The sequence below is a fragment of the Schistocerca gregaria genome, chromosome 3, assembly GCF_023897955.1.
Source record: "Schistocerca gregaria isolate iqSchGreg1 chromosome 3, iqSchGreg1.2, whole genome shotgun sequence".
Taxonomy (NCBI): Eukaryota; Metazoa; Arthropoda; class Insecta; order Orthoptera; family Acrididae; genus Schistocerca; species Schistocerca gregaria.
Genome location: NC_064922.1, coordinates 578,124,971 through 578,139,628, shown reverse-complemented (window position 1 = coordinate 578,139,628; position 14,658 = coordinate 578,124,971). Strand labels below are relative to the sequence as shown.

The 14,658-nt window shown below is 40.1% G+C and overlaps 1 long non-coding RNA gene across 2 annotated transcripts; it reads right to left on the bottom strand.

The window, feature by feature from the left end:
- Positions 1-954: 954 nt before the first annotated feature.
- Positions 955-8,308, bottom strand: LOC126355047 (uncharacterized). 2 transcript variants are annotated; one of them, XR_007565436.1, is made up of 3 exons: positions 8,261-8,308; positions 8,042-8,122; positions 955-1,082 (listed from the first exon to the last, which is right to left on the bottom strand). It is a non-coding gene; the product is annotated as an uncharacterized LOC126355047 (long non-coding RNA). The 2 variants fall into 2 exon arrangements; XR_007565437.1 differs by lacking the exon at positions 955-1,082 and adding an exon at positions 4,334-4,516.
- Between the last annotated feature and the right edge of the window lie 6,350 nt (positions 8,309-14,658).

Sequence of the window (14,658 nt, the reverse complement as noted above, 5' to 3'; positions counted from 1 at the left end):
ACTTTCACTCACGGCAGCAATGTTATCAGAGAATCGTATCATTGATATCCTTTCAACTTGAATTTTAATTCCACTCCTGAATGTTTCTCTTATTTCCATCCTAGCTTCTTCTATGTATGGAACAAACAGTAGGGGCGAAAGACTACATCCCTATCTTACACACTTTTTAATTCGATCACTTCCTTCGTGGTCGCCTACACTTATTGTTCCCTCTTGGCTCTTGTACTAATTCTATGTTACCCGTCTCCCCCTATAGCTTAGACTTGTTTTTCTCAAAATTTCGAACATCTTGCATCATTTTCCATTGTCGGATGCTCTTTCAAGGTCAACATATGCTATGAACATGTCTTAATGTTTCTTTAGTCTTGTTTCGATTATCGACCGCAACGTCAGAACTGCCCCTCTGGTGCCTTTTCTTTTCCTAAAGCCAAACTGATCGTCATCTAGCACATGCTCAATTTTCTTTCCCAGTGTTGTGTTTATTATTCTCATCAGAAACTTGGATGCATGAGCTGCTAAGCTGATTGTGCGATAATTCTAGTACTTGTCAGCTCTGGCAGCCCACGGAGTTGGGTGGATGATATTTTTTCCGAAAGTCGTATGGTATGTCGCCAGACTCATACATTTTACGCACGAACGTGGTTGTTTCGTTGCCACTTCCCTCAATGATTAAAAAAATACTGATGGATTGTCATCTATCCCTTTTTCCTTATTTGATCTTAAGTCCTCCAAACCTCTTTTAAATTCTGATTCTAATACTGGACCCCTTACCACTTCTAAATCGATTCCTGCTTCTTACTCTATCGCATCGGACAAATCTTCCCCCTCATAGAGGCTTTCTGTGTATCCTTTCCACCTATGAGCTCCCTCCTCTGCATTTAACAGTGGAATTCGCGTTGCATTCTGAAAGTTACCATGCTTCCCTTAATCATCTTGGTATTGAAGCTCTTTTTTTCCGTGTTTGCTTTAACAATATATATGTTTTTGGATAGGGTCCGCCTTTAGCAAAACACAGTTTTGTTTTTTAACCCAGACATGTTTCACTGCAGTTGCAGCATCCTCAGTGGGCTTTTATTTTCCATCTATTAAAGATAAAGAACGTTCTTTGTTGTTTTGTATACATGTAGCTATTAGTTTTAAAAAAATGTAATTATAGATATTTGAAAAAACACATAAATTATGAAAATCCATATCTTTTTACCACATGGTGTGGTTTTTCTGACGTCTTGTGTTTCTACAATGACCGACAGATTGTCATCTGCAACCACTTATACCTTAAAGTAGATAAATTGTTTAAGCCAAAATTACGATTTGAAGAACTATGTTATTATTATGCCTGAAATTATTTAATTCTATGTGTGTGTGTGTGTGTGTGTGTGTGTGAGTGTCTATTTACATGGTGTTTCACTTACTCTTTTTTCGTCTTCATCACTGTCAAACACTGATAATTGAGTTGCCACTGCCACTGTCACTGCCATTCACTGTTTCACTGTTTATCAGCTATAAAAACAAAACATGGCTGGCAGTGGAACAGCTGGAGGTGTGAAAACAAGATGGCTGACAGTGGAACAGTTGAAGGTGTTCCTGGCGGCTGTTTTGAACCTTTCAGAGGTGACTGAGATATTTTTACTTTTTTTTTAGTGTGTGTTTGTGTGTGTGTGTGTGTGTGTGTGTGTGTGTGTGTATGTGTGTGTGTGTGTGTGTGTGTGTGTGTGTGTATGTGTATGTAAAAGGGGGAGACAGAGAGAGAAAGAGAGGGAGAGAGAAAGGGAGGGAGAGAGAGATTTTAGGTTTCAGGATCTTTTTTTTTTCTGGTGGGTGGGGGAGGGGGGTTAAGATCTCTATAGGTTGGTTTTGTCTGTTAATTCTTTGAGGGCAGAGAACAGATTGCCATTGCAGAGAGCTGTGTATTCATTTATTATTTGTTTGCCTTCTATTATGGCTTTTTGTATCTGGTAATTTTCTTCGATTATCAGTTTTTGTGAGGGGCTGTTGCTGCATTTGAGAATTTTCAAATCCGTGTTGATGTTTGTTGGGCTATGTTTGTTGTCCATGAGGTGTTCAGCAAATGTGGAATGACAGCTGTTACTTTTTAATGCTCTTTTGTGTTCTGTATATCTGGTATTAAAGTTTCTGGTTGTCTGTCCTATATAAACTGCTTTGCAATCCTGGCATGTTAATTGGTAAATACCAGATGTGTTGTGTTTGTCTGTGCTTGTGTTGGTTGTCCTTAGTTTTTTCTGTGTTGAGTTGTCTGTCCTGTAGGCTATTTTTATCCCTTGTTTTTTGAGTATGTTACCTATTCTGTGTACTGTTTTGTTGTTATAGGTGAGAGTGAACCATCTGTTTGTCATTGTGGGTGTTTCCTTTTCATGTGTGTTTATAGGTTGAGGCTTTTGTTTTTGACTTTGTATGTTGGGTGTCCTTTTTAGTTTTGCTTTAATTTTGTGGTTTAGTTTATCTATAGTGTTTGTGTCATATCCATTCTCCACTGCTATTTGTCTGATTGTCTGCAATTCATTCTTGTAGTTGTTATCAGTGAGTGGGGTTTTGTTTAGTCTGTGTAGCATATATTGGAAGCTGGCTAGTTTGTGTGTAATCGGATGATTAGAGTCTTTGTGAATGGTTGTGCTAGTGGTGGTCGCTTTCCTGAATATGGAGAATTGGTGTTGGTTGTTGTGTCTGTATATTGTGAGGCCAAGGAAGTTTAGACTTTTTTTTGTCATGTTCTGTTTCTATGGTGAATTTTATTTTTGGGTGTACTTTGTTTATATCAATGTGGAGTTGTTGGATGCGACTTGGTGTTTCATCTATAAGGCATATGATGTCATCTACATAACGGTACCAATATATTATCCGGTATTGTTTGGGTCTAACTATTGTTTCGAATATTTTATTTTCAATGTGATTGAGAAAGATGTTGGCTAGGACTCCACTGACTGGTGACCCCATTGGAAGCCCATCTTCTTGTGAGTAAAACTGATTGTCAAAGGAAAAGTAGTTTTGTTGTGTGATAAGTTTTAGGATGCTAGCTATTTCTTTTATGTGGGGTTCGGGAATTTTGGCTTGTTCTTCTAATTGTTGTCTGATGATGTTGATGGTTTCAGTGGTGGGGATATTGGTGTACATGGATGTGATGTCAAATGATGTGAGTGTGGCTGTTGTGGGTATGTTGATGTCTTTGATTTGCTGTACCAGCTCTTGGGTGTTGCGTATGCTTCTGTTATTTGTGTATATGTAATGTTTCTGTATGTATGTGTGAATTTCTCTGGCTAAGTGGTATGTGGGTGCACTTCTGAAATTGACTACAGGGCGTATAGGAATGCCATCCTTGTGGAGCTTTAGTAGGCTGTTCAGTGTGGGTGCTTGGGGGTTCTTTTGTTTCAACCATGTTGCTTTCTGATTTGTGAATATGTGTGAGATATTTTTTAGGAGTGTTATTGTGTTTTTCTGGCATCTTTGTGTTGGGTCACTGGTTAGCTTTGTTATGTTGTTGTCTTCCAGGAATTTGAAGGTTTTTTTGCTTGTATTCATCCTGTTTTATTATTATCATGGTGCTGCCCTTGTCTGATCTTGTGATGAGTGCCTCATTGTTTTTAAGTTTGTCCTTTATTTTTCCAGAGGTTTTTTCTTCTTCAGTTTTTGTTCCTGTCAATATGTTGTTTTTGTTTTCTTTTATTATGTATCTTATTTCTTCTGTGATTAATTCTCTTGTCAGACCTGCATTGAAGTTTTGATTATTGTTTCTTTCTTGTTGTTTTATGATGTACTCACTTTCTGTGATAAGATTCTCCACTGTCTTGTGTGTGATGTGTGTGTTGACATTGTATTTTGGGCGTTTTTCTAGAAAACTTATTTCTTGGTTGGTTAGTGGTATGTCAGTAAGGTTTACCAGACGTTTGTGGAATGTGTGGTTTGCTTGCTTTCTATTTTTATGTGCATAAGCTTTGTTTTGTTTTAAAAGAGTGTTTAGTTTTTGTTGTTGTTTATTCCATTTTGATTTTATTTGTGTTTCTGTGTTTTGTTTGACTGTATTCATGATATCGTTGAATATTTCAGAGACTTTAAGGTGATTTCCTAGTTCCAGGTGAATTTTGAATAGTTCAACATTGAGTTCTTGCTTTTTTGTATGTAGGTTTCTAATTTCTTGCTTCAGCCACTCAATTTCAGCTTTATGTTTGGCATGACGAGCTGCAGGTGACATACTGTTTACATTTACATGTATATAGTTAGGTATTACATTATATGAAAGACAAAGTCTATTGAATTTTATTTTTAAAATAGTTTGATGTAACTTTGCTGTAGTGTTCCGGAATTTGTTGTAGAGCTTGCTCGGAAATGCCTGGCAAGGCATCGAAATAATCATCTTGGTATTGAAGCTCTTTTTTTCCGTGTTTGCTTTAACAATATATATGTTTTTGGGTAGGGTCCGCCTTTAGCAAAACACAGTTTTGTTTTTTAACCCAGACATGTTTCACTGCAGTTGCAGCATCCTCAGTGGGCTTTTATTTTCCATCTGTTAAAGATAAAGAACGTTCTTTGTTGTTTTGTATACATGTAGCTATTAGTTTTAAAAAAAATGTAATTATAGATATTTGAAAAAACACATAAATTATGAAAATCCATACCTTTTTACCACATGGTGTGGTTTTTCTGACGTCTTGTGTTTCTACAATGACCGACAGATTGTCATCTGCAACCACTTATACCTTAAAGTAGATAAATTGTTTAAGCCAAAATTACGATTTGAAGAACTATGTTATTATTATGCCTGAAATTATTTAATTCTATGTGTGTGTGTGTGTGTGTGTGTGTGTGAGTGTCTATTTACATGGTGTTTCACTTACTCTTTTTTCGTCTTCATCACCGTCAAACACTGATAATTGAGTTGCCACTGCCACTGTCACTGCCACTCACTGTTTCACTGTTTATCAGCTATAAAAACAAAACATGGCTGGCAGTGGAACAGCTGGAGGTGTGAAAACAAGATGGCTGACAGTGGAACAGTTGAAGGTGTTCCTGGCGGCTGTTTTGAACCTTTCAGAGGTGACTGAGATATTTTTACTTTTTTTTTAGTGTGTGTGTGTGTGTGTGTGTGTGTGTGTGTGTGTGTGTGTGTGTGTGTGTGTGTGTGTATGTGTATGTAAAAGGGGGAGACAGAGAGAGAAAGAGAGGGAGAGAGAAAGGGAGGGAGAGAGAGATTTTAGGTTTCAGGATTCTTTTTTTTTCTGGTGGGTGGGGGAGGGGGGTTAAGATCTCTATAGGTTGGTTTTGTCTGTTAATTCTTTGAGGGCAGAGAACAGAGTGCCATTGCAGAGAGCTGTGTATTCATTTATTATTTGTTTGCCTTCTACTATGGCTTTTTGTATCTGGTAATTTTCTTCAATTATCAGTTTTTGTGAGGGGCTGTTGCTGCATTTGAGAATTTTCAAATCCGTGTTGATGTTTGTTGGGCTATGTTTGTTGTCCATGAGGTGTTCAGCAAATGTGGAATGACAGCTGTTACTTTTTAATGCTCTTTTGTGTTCTGTATATCTGGTATTAAAGTTTCTGGTTGTCTGTCCTATATAAACTGCTTTGCAATCCTGGCATGTTAATTGGTAAATACCAGATGTGTTGTGTTTGTCTGTGCTTGTGTTGGTTGTCCTTAGTTTTTTCTGTGTTGAGTTGTCTGTCCTGTAGGCTATTTTTATCCCTTGTTTTTTGAGTATGTTACCTATTCTGTGTACTGTTTTGTTGTTATAGGTGAGAGTGAACCATCTGTTTGTCATTGTGGGTGTTTCCTTTTCATGTGTGTTTATAGGTTGAGGCTTTTGTTTTTGACTTTGTATGTTGGGTGTCCTTTTTAGTTTTGCTTTAATTTTGTGGTTTAGTTTATCTATAGTGTTTGTGTCATATCCATTCTCCACTGCTATTTGTCTGATTGTCTGCAATTCATTCTTGTAGTTGTTATCAGGGAGTGGGGTTTTGTTTAGTCTGTGTAGCATATATTGGAAGCTGGCTAGTTTGTGTGTAATCGGATGATTAGAGTCTTTGTGAATGGTTGTGCTAGTGGTGGTCGCTTTCCTGAATATGGAGAATTGGTGTTGGTTGTTGTGTCTGTATATTGTGAGGCCAAGGAAGTTTAGACTTTTTTTTGTCATGTTCTGTTTCTATGGTGAATTTTATTTTTGGGTGTACTTTGTTTATATCAATGTGGAGTTGTTGGATGCGACTTGGTGTTTCATCTATAAGGCATATGATGTCATCTACATAATGGTACCAATATATTATCCGGTATTGTTTGGGTCTAACTATTGTTTCGAATATTTTATTTTCAATGTGATTGAGAAAGATGTTGGCTAGGACTCCACTGAATGGTGACCCCATTGGAAGCCCATCTTCTTGTGAGTAAAACTGATTGTCAAAGGAAAAGTAGTTTTGTTGTGTGATAAGTTTTAGGATGCTAGCTATTTCTTTTATGTGGGGTTCGGGAATTTTGGCTTGTTCTTCTAATTGTTGTCTGATGATGTTGATGGTTTCAGTGGTGGGGATATTGGTGTACATGGATGTGATGTCAAATGATGTGAGTGTGGCTGTTGTGGGTATGTTGATGTCTTTGATTTGCTGTACCAGCTCTTGGGTGTTGCGTATGCTTCTGTTATTTGTGTATATGTAATGTTTCTGTATGTATGTGTGAATTTCTCTGGCTAAGTGGTATGTGGGTGCACTTCTGAAATTGACTACAGGGCGTATAGGAATGCCATCCTTGTGGAGCTTTAGTAGGCTGTTCAGTGTGGGTGCTTGGGGGTTCTTTTGTTTGAACCATGTTGCTTTCTGATTTGTGAATATGTGTGAGATATTTTTTAGGAGTGTTATTGGGTTTTTCTGGTATCTTTGTGTTGGGTCACTGGTTAGCTTTGTTATGTTGTTGTCTTCCAGGAATTTGAAGGTTTTTTGCTTGTATTCATCCTGTTTTATTATTATCATGGTGCTGCCCTTGTCTGATCTTGTGATGAGTGCCTCATTGTTTTTAAGTTTGTCCTTTATTTTTCCAGAGGTTTTTTCTTCTTCAGTTTTTGTTCCTGTCAATATGTTGTTTTTGTTTTCTTTTATTATGTATCTTATTTCTTCTGTGATTAATTCTCTTGTCAGACCTGCATTGAAGTTTTGATTATTGTTTCTTTCTTGTTGTTTTATGATGTACTCACTTTCTGTGATAAGATTCTCCACTGTCTTGTGTGTGATGTGTGTGTTGACATTGTATTTTGGGCGTTTTTCTAGAAAACTTATTTCTTGGTTGGTTAGTGGTATGTCAGTAAGGTTTACCAGACGTTTGTGGAATGTGTGGTTTGCTTGCTTTCTATTTTTATGTGCATAAGCTTTGTTTTGTTTTAAAAGAGTGTTTAGTTTTTGTTGTTGTTTATTCCATTTTGATTTTATTTGTGTTTCTGTGTTTTGTTTGACTGTATTCATGATATCGTTGAATATTTCAGAGACTTTAATGTGATTTCCTAGTTCCAGGTGAATTTTGAATAGTTCAACATTGAGTTCTTGCTTTTTTGTATGTAGGTTTCTAATTTCTTGCTTCAGCCACTCAATTTCAGCTTTATGTTTGGCATGACGAGCTGCAGGTGACATACTGTTTACATTTACATGTATATAGTTAGGTATTACATTATATGAAAGACAAAGTCTATTGAATTTTATTTTTAAAATAGTTTGATGTAACTTTGCTGTAGTGTTCCGGAATTTGTTGTAGAGCTTGCTCGGAAATGCCTGGCAAGGCGTCGAAATAATCATCTTGGTATTGAAGCTCTTTTTTTCCGTGTTTGCTTTAACAATATATATGTTTTTGGATAGGGTCCGCCTTTAGCAAAACACAGTTTTGTTTTTTAACCCAGACATGTTTCGCTGCAGTTGCAGCATCCTCAGTGGGCTTTTATTTTCCATCTGTTAAAGATAAAGAACGTTCTTTGTTGTTTTGAATACATGTAGCTATTAGTTTTAAAAATGTAATTATAGATATTTGAAAAAACACATAAATTATGAAAATCCATACCTTTTTACCACATGGTGTGGTTTTTCTGACGTCTTGTGTTTCTACAATGACCGACAGTTTGTCATCTGCAACCACTTATACCTTAAAGTAGATAAATTGTTTAAGCCAAAATTACGATTTGAAGAACTATGTTATTATTATGCCTGAAATTATTTAATTCTATGTGTGTGTGTGTGTGTGTGTGTGAGTGAGTGTCTATTTACATGGTGTTTCACTTACTCTTTTTTCGTCTTCATCACTGTCAAACACTGATAATTGAGTTGCCACTGCCACTGTCACTGCCACTCACTGTTTCACTGTTTATCAGCTATAAAAACAAAACATGGCTGGCAGTGGAACAGCTGGAGGTGTAAAAACAAGATGGCTGACAGTGGAACAGTTGAAGGTGTTCCTGGCGGCTGTTTTGAACCTTTCAGAGGTGACTGAGATATTTTTAGTGTGTGTTTGTGTGTGTGTGTGTGTGTGTGTGTGTGTGTGTGTGTGTAAAAGGGGGAGACAGAGAGGGAAAGAGAGGGAGAGAGAAAGGGAGGGAGAGAGAGATTTTAGGTTTCAGGATCTTTTTTTTTCTGGTGGGTGGGGGAGGGGGGTTAAGATCTCTATAGGTTGGTTTTGTCTGTTAATTCTTTGAGGGCAGAGAACAGAGTGCCATTGCAGAGAGCTGTGTATTCATTTATTATTTGTTTGCCTTCTACTATGGCTTTTTGTATCTGGTAATTTTCTTCCCACTGAGGATGCTGCAACTGCAATGAAACATGTCTGGGTTAAAAAACAAAACTGTGTTTTGCTAAAGGCGGACCCTATCCAAAAACATATATATATGCTTCTCTTAATTTCACCTAACGTATTTTTCACAAACCTGTATGCTGACGCTGTGCTGCCGACAAAAATTTCTTTTACAGTTTCTTCGCGTTTTCCATGCAGCCATTTCGCCTTAGCTTTCCTGCATTTCCAGTTTATCTTATTCCCAAGTTACTTATGTTTCAATATTCCTGAATCTCCCTGACAATATTTGTACTTCAACTGATGTAGTTTTCTATTGCCTATGTTTTCTTCGTAGTTACCTACTTTGTATCTATGTCTTTCCTTCCAACTTTTGCGAAGGTTCCTTTTAGAGATGTCCTTTCCTCTTCAACTGTATTGCTTACTGAGCAATTCGTTATTGCTTAGAGAACTTCAAGCGTATCTCGTCATTCTTTAGTACTTCAGTATCCCACTTCCTTGCATATTAATTGTTCCTGACTAATCTCTTAAGCTTCAGCCTACCCTTCATCACTGCTAAGTAGTGATCTGAGTCCATATGTGCTCCTGGGTACGCCTTACATTCCAGTATCTTATTTCCGAATTTCTGTCTGACCGTGATGTAATCTAACTGTAATCTTCCCATATCACCCGGCGTTTTCCAAGTACATCTCCTCTTCTTCTGATTCTTGAACAGAGTATTCGCTGTTACCATCTGAAATTTATTCCAGAACAAAATTAGTCTTTCTCGTCCTTCACTCCATGTCCCAGGCCCATGTTCTTCTGCAACCCTTTCTTCCGCTCATAGTCCTACAACAGCATTTCAGTCCCCCATGACTATTAGATGTTCATCTCCCGTTACGCACTGTATTACACTTTCAATATTGTCATATACCTTCTCTATTTATTCATCATCAGCTTGCGACGCGGCATGTATACCCGAACTATGCTGTCGGTGTTAGTTTGCCGTCGATTCTGATAAGAACAGCTCTATCACTCAATTGTTCCCAGTAACATACTTTCTGCCCTATCTTCCTATTAAAAACGAATCCTACTCCCGTTATACCATTTTCTGCTGCTGTTGACATTACCCTATACTCATATAGCCAGAAGTCATTGCCTTCTTTCCATTTCACTTCAGTAATCCCTACTAGATCTAGTTTGAGCCATTGCATTTCCCTTTTCAGATTTTCTAGCTTCCCTACCACGTTCAAGCTTCTGACATTCCACAGCCCGACTCTCAGTTTTGTTGATATTCTCATGGTCACATCCACCTTGGCAGTCCCCTCCCGGAAATCCGAATGAGGGCCTATTCCCGAATCTGTGGTCAATGGAGAGATCATCATGAGACTTTTCAATTACAGGCCACATGTCCTGTGAATACACATTAGCTGTCTTTAATGCTGTGGTTTCAATTGCATTCTGCATCTACATGCCATTGGTCAAAGCAGGTTCTTCCACCTTTAGGGACAGGTTCCCACCCCTAGGACAAGAGAGTGCCCCTTCTTCTACCCTCTATGACAATGCAGAATGAGGGTGATTTCTGGTGCCGGAGGTTTTTCGGCCACCAAATGCTAATCGTCAGTCAAAATTTAAGCTGTGACAAGTTTCGAATCAACGGGTAGTATCTTTGATTACTAATCAAAGACAGTACCCGTAGACCACGAGTGCATTCCGTATCTCTCCACAATAATTCAGAATTTTTGGAGCATTTGGGCAGGGCCCTACAACCACCTCGACATTTTGACGATCTAACGCGCCAATTCGACACTAAATGGAGCCATACCTTTCAGATGGATCTCCAACAACTTGTCAATCAGTATAACGTCGAATATCTGCACTCATGCTCATAAATTAAGGATAATGCTGATACATGGTGAAGCAACACTCTGGTGTGAGGTTTGCGGGTTTAAATCACCTCGGGGTATGACCATACGCTGCATTAGACCTGCGGTCGTCGCACGGTGGCGCTGGCAGCTGTCCACATATGCACAGGTGTGATGGTGCATGTCAGAGTACGATGCAGCGAGTAAGTGTGCAGACGTTTTGAGATATGCTAATGGTGACTGTGTGTTGAAAATGGCTCAAAGAACACATACTGATGACGTTATGAGGGGTAGAGAAAACTAGGGCGACTGGAGGCTGGACAAACACAGCTCGTCGTAGAACGGGCGCTCCACGTGCCACAAAGTGTGATCTCAAGACTATGACAACGATTCCAGCAGACAGGAAACGCGTCCAGGCGCTACAAAACGGGATGTTCACAGTGTACAACACCACAAGGAAACTGATACGTCACCATCAGTGCCCGCAGACGGCCACGGAGTACTGCAGGTAGCCTTGCTCGGGACGTTACCACAGCCACTGAAACAGTTGTCTCCAGACACACAGTCTACAGACGACTGAACAGACATGGTTTATTCGCCTGGAGACCTGCAAGGTGCAATCCACTGACCCCTAGTCACAGGAGAACCCATAAAGGCTGGTGTCAAGAACACAGTACATGGTCATTGGAACAGTGGTCCCCAGTTATGTTCACAGACGAGCCCAGGTATAGTCTGAACACCGATTCTCTCCGGGTTTTCACCTGGCGTGAACCAGGGACCAGATACCAACCCCTTAATGTCCTTGAAAGGGACCTGCATGGAGGTCGTGGTTTGATGGTGCGGAGTGGGATTATGATTGGTGCATGTACACCCCTGCATGTCTTTGACAGAGAAAATGTAACAGGTCAGGTGTATCGGGACATCATTTTGCACCAGTATGTCCGCCTTGTCAGGGGTGCAGTGGGTGCACCCTTCCTCCTGATGGATGATAACGCACGGTGTCACCCAGTTGCCATCGTGGAGGAGTACTTTGAAACAGAAGGTATCAGGCGAATAGAGTGGCCTGTCTCTTCTCCAGACCTAAACCCCATCGAGCACGTCTGGGATGCTCTCAGTCGACTCATCGATGAACGTCTTCAAACCCCTAAGACATTTCAGGAGCTCCAGTAGGCACTGGTGCAAGAATGCAGCTGCTCGACCACCTGATCCCTAGTATGCCAACCCGTTGAGCGGCCTGTGTACGTGTGTGTGCATGGTGATCATATCCCATATTGATGTCGGGGTACATGAGCAGGAAACAGTGGCATTTTGTAGCACATGAGTTTCGGGATGGCTTTCTCAAGTATTCACCAATACTGTCGATATACAGATCTGTGTCATGTGTGTTCCCTATGCGCATATGCTATTAGCGCCAGTTTTGTGTAGTGAAACGTTGTATGGCAACACATTCTGCAATTATCCTTAATTTATGAGCATGAGTGTAGATGCGTGGTGACCAATGCGTAACTGACGCACTCAATATGTGACGCTCTTTCTCTTGAATAAATCACTCAGTTATTCCGAAATTGTAACCATTGGTTTGTATTAACATGTACATCACATCTACCGTTTCCCGTCCCACTTGGGCGACTCCTTCGTGGTGCCCTGTTTTTCTTTCTTTGTCTTACAGTGTAGAAAGACAGTTGTAGTATATGGTGTGTGTGCATTTATAAGGGGCCAAACTGCTGATGTCATCGGTCCCTGGACTTAAACGCTATTTGAACTAACTATAACTATCTTATGCTAAGAACAACACACACACCAATACCCGAGGGAGTACTCGAAAGTCCGAAGTGAGGGGCCGCGCAATACGTGACATGGCGCCTCTAACCGCGCGGTCACTCCGCGCAGCCATGCTATATAAACACAGAGGGAAAACGAGATATGCCCTATATTTCTGAAACATTTTGTAGATTTTATTTCACAGCGGGCATTAAATGATTAAACTACCTTCATCTAATAAATTGCGTCATCAACGTCAGTACGAGGTGGGCACTACGCAGTTACGAATCCACAATTGTATTCGTTGTGGCATGGAAGTAGACAGTCTCCAGATGCCTTGAAGACATTTTTGCAATACGTGAAAGACATGCTGTATCAGTTCTTGAGGATTGCTGGATGGAGTCTGGTATGGAGATATACATCTTCGCACCTCTTCCCTGACGTACTCTACGGTTGACAAATCCTGGGACCGGCCTGGAGAGTCAAGGGACGCTACATTCAGTTTTGTGTGCAACTTGACGTCTTGTGTGATACTGTTGGAATGTCACCGTCAATGTATATGATGTTGTTTTTTACAATGTTATTTGAACATAATTTTTGGGATTTGATATTTTGATGTAGCACTCTTACAGCATTTGTACATATTTGTCGTAGTAGGAAAGAGCAAACGTTAACTAAAAGTTCACTGCATAATTATACATCTAAATGTTCTTTCAGGCTTCCATGACTGAGACTCGCCGTACTCTGTAGGATATAACAGGAAGTCCTGGGTCGCAATAACGAAGTGAAAAGCCATCTTCACCCTATCACTGCACAAGATTTATTCCACATTCTGACTTATCACAACGGAAAAAACAGGTTTTATCTTTTAGCTCTCAAAAATGTTTCTCGACAGCCTCATTTTTCATAGTCACAAAGCAAAGACAATAAGTGTGGTGTATTCGCAGTCTGACAAGGAGCTCACAGGAAAACTACGCACTGAAGTCAGAAAAAGAAGTGTAGAACCGAAGTGAACGCTATGATGCGAATCTCATATGCTCATACACTACTGGCGATTAAAATTGCTACACCAAGAAGAAATGCAGATGATAAACGGATATTCATTGGACAAATATATTTTACTAGAACTGACATGTGATTAAATTTTCAAGCGTAGATCCTGAGAAATCAGTACCCAGATCAACCACCTCTGGCCCCAATAACGGCCTTGATACGCCTGGGCATTGACTCAAACAGAGCTTGGATGGCGTGTACAGGTACAGCAGCCCATGAAGCTTTAACACGATACCACAGTTCATCAAGAGTAGTGAATGACGTATTGTGACGAGCCAGTTGCTCGGCCACCATTGACAAGACGTTTCCAAATGGTGAGAGATCTGGAGAATGTGCTGGCCAGGACAGCAATCGAACATTTTCTGTATCCAGAAAGGCCCATACAGTACCTGCAACATGTGGTCATGCATTATCCTTCTGAAATGTAGGGGTTCGCAGGGATTGAATGAAGGGTAGAGCCACGGGTCGTAAAACATCTGAAATGTAACGTCCACTGTTCCAAGTGCTGTCAATGCGAACAAGAGATGACCGAGACGTGTAACCAGTGGCACCCCATACAATCACGCCGGGTGATACGCCAGTGTGGCGATAAAGAATACACGCTAAAAATGTGCGTTCACCGCGATGTCGCCAAACACAGATGCGACCATCATGATGCCGTAAACAGAACCTGGATTCATCGGAAAAAATGACGCTTTGCCATTCGTGCACCCAGGTTCGTCGTTGAGTGCACCATCGCAGACGCTGCTTGTAAGTAGGCTGTTTAGGTTTTTTTATTGGTAACGCCGCCGCCACGTAGCACTCTGTATAAAAATCACTGGCTGTGCCGTGTGCAGTCTGTGGCTGGTTTGCATTGTTGTCTGCCATTGTAGTGTTGGGCAGCGGCAGCTGGATGCTAACAGCGTGTAGCGTTGCGCAGTTGGAGGTGAGCCACCAGCAGTGGTGGACGTGGGGAGAGAGAGATGGCGGAGTTTTGAAATTTGTAAGAATTGGTGTCATGAACTGCTATATATATTATGACTAGTGAGGTAAATACATTGTTTTTTCTCTATTAAAATCTTTCATTTGGTAACTATGCCTATCAGTAGATAGTGCCTTCCGTACTTTGAATCTTTTATTTAGCTGGCAGTAGTGGTGCTTGCTGTATTGCAGTAGCTTGAGTAACGAAGATTTTTGTGAGGTAAGTGATTTGTGAAACGTATAGGTTAATGTTAGTCAGGGCCATTCTTTCGTAGGGAT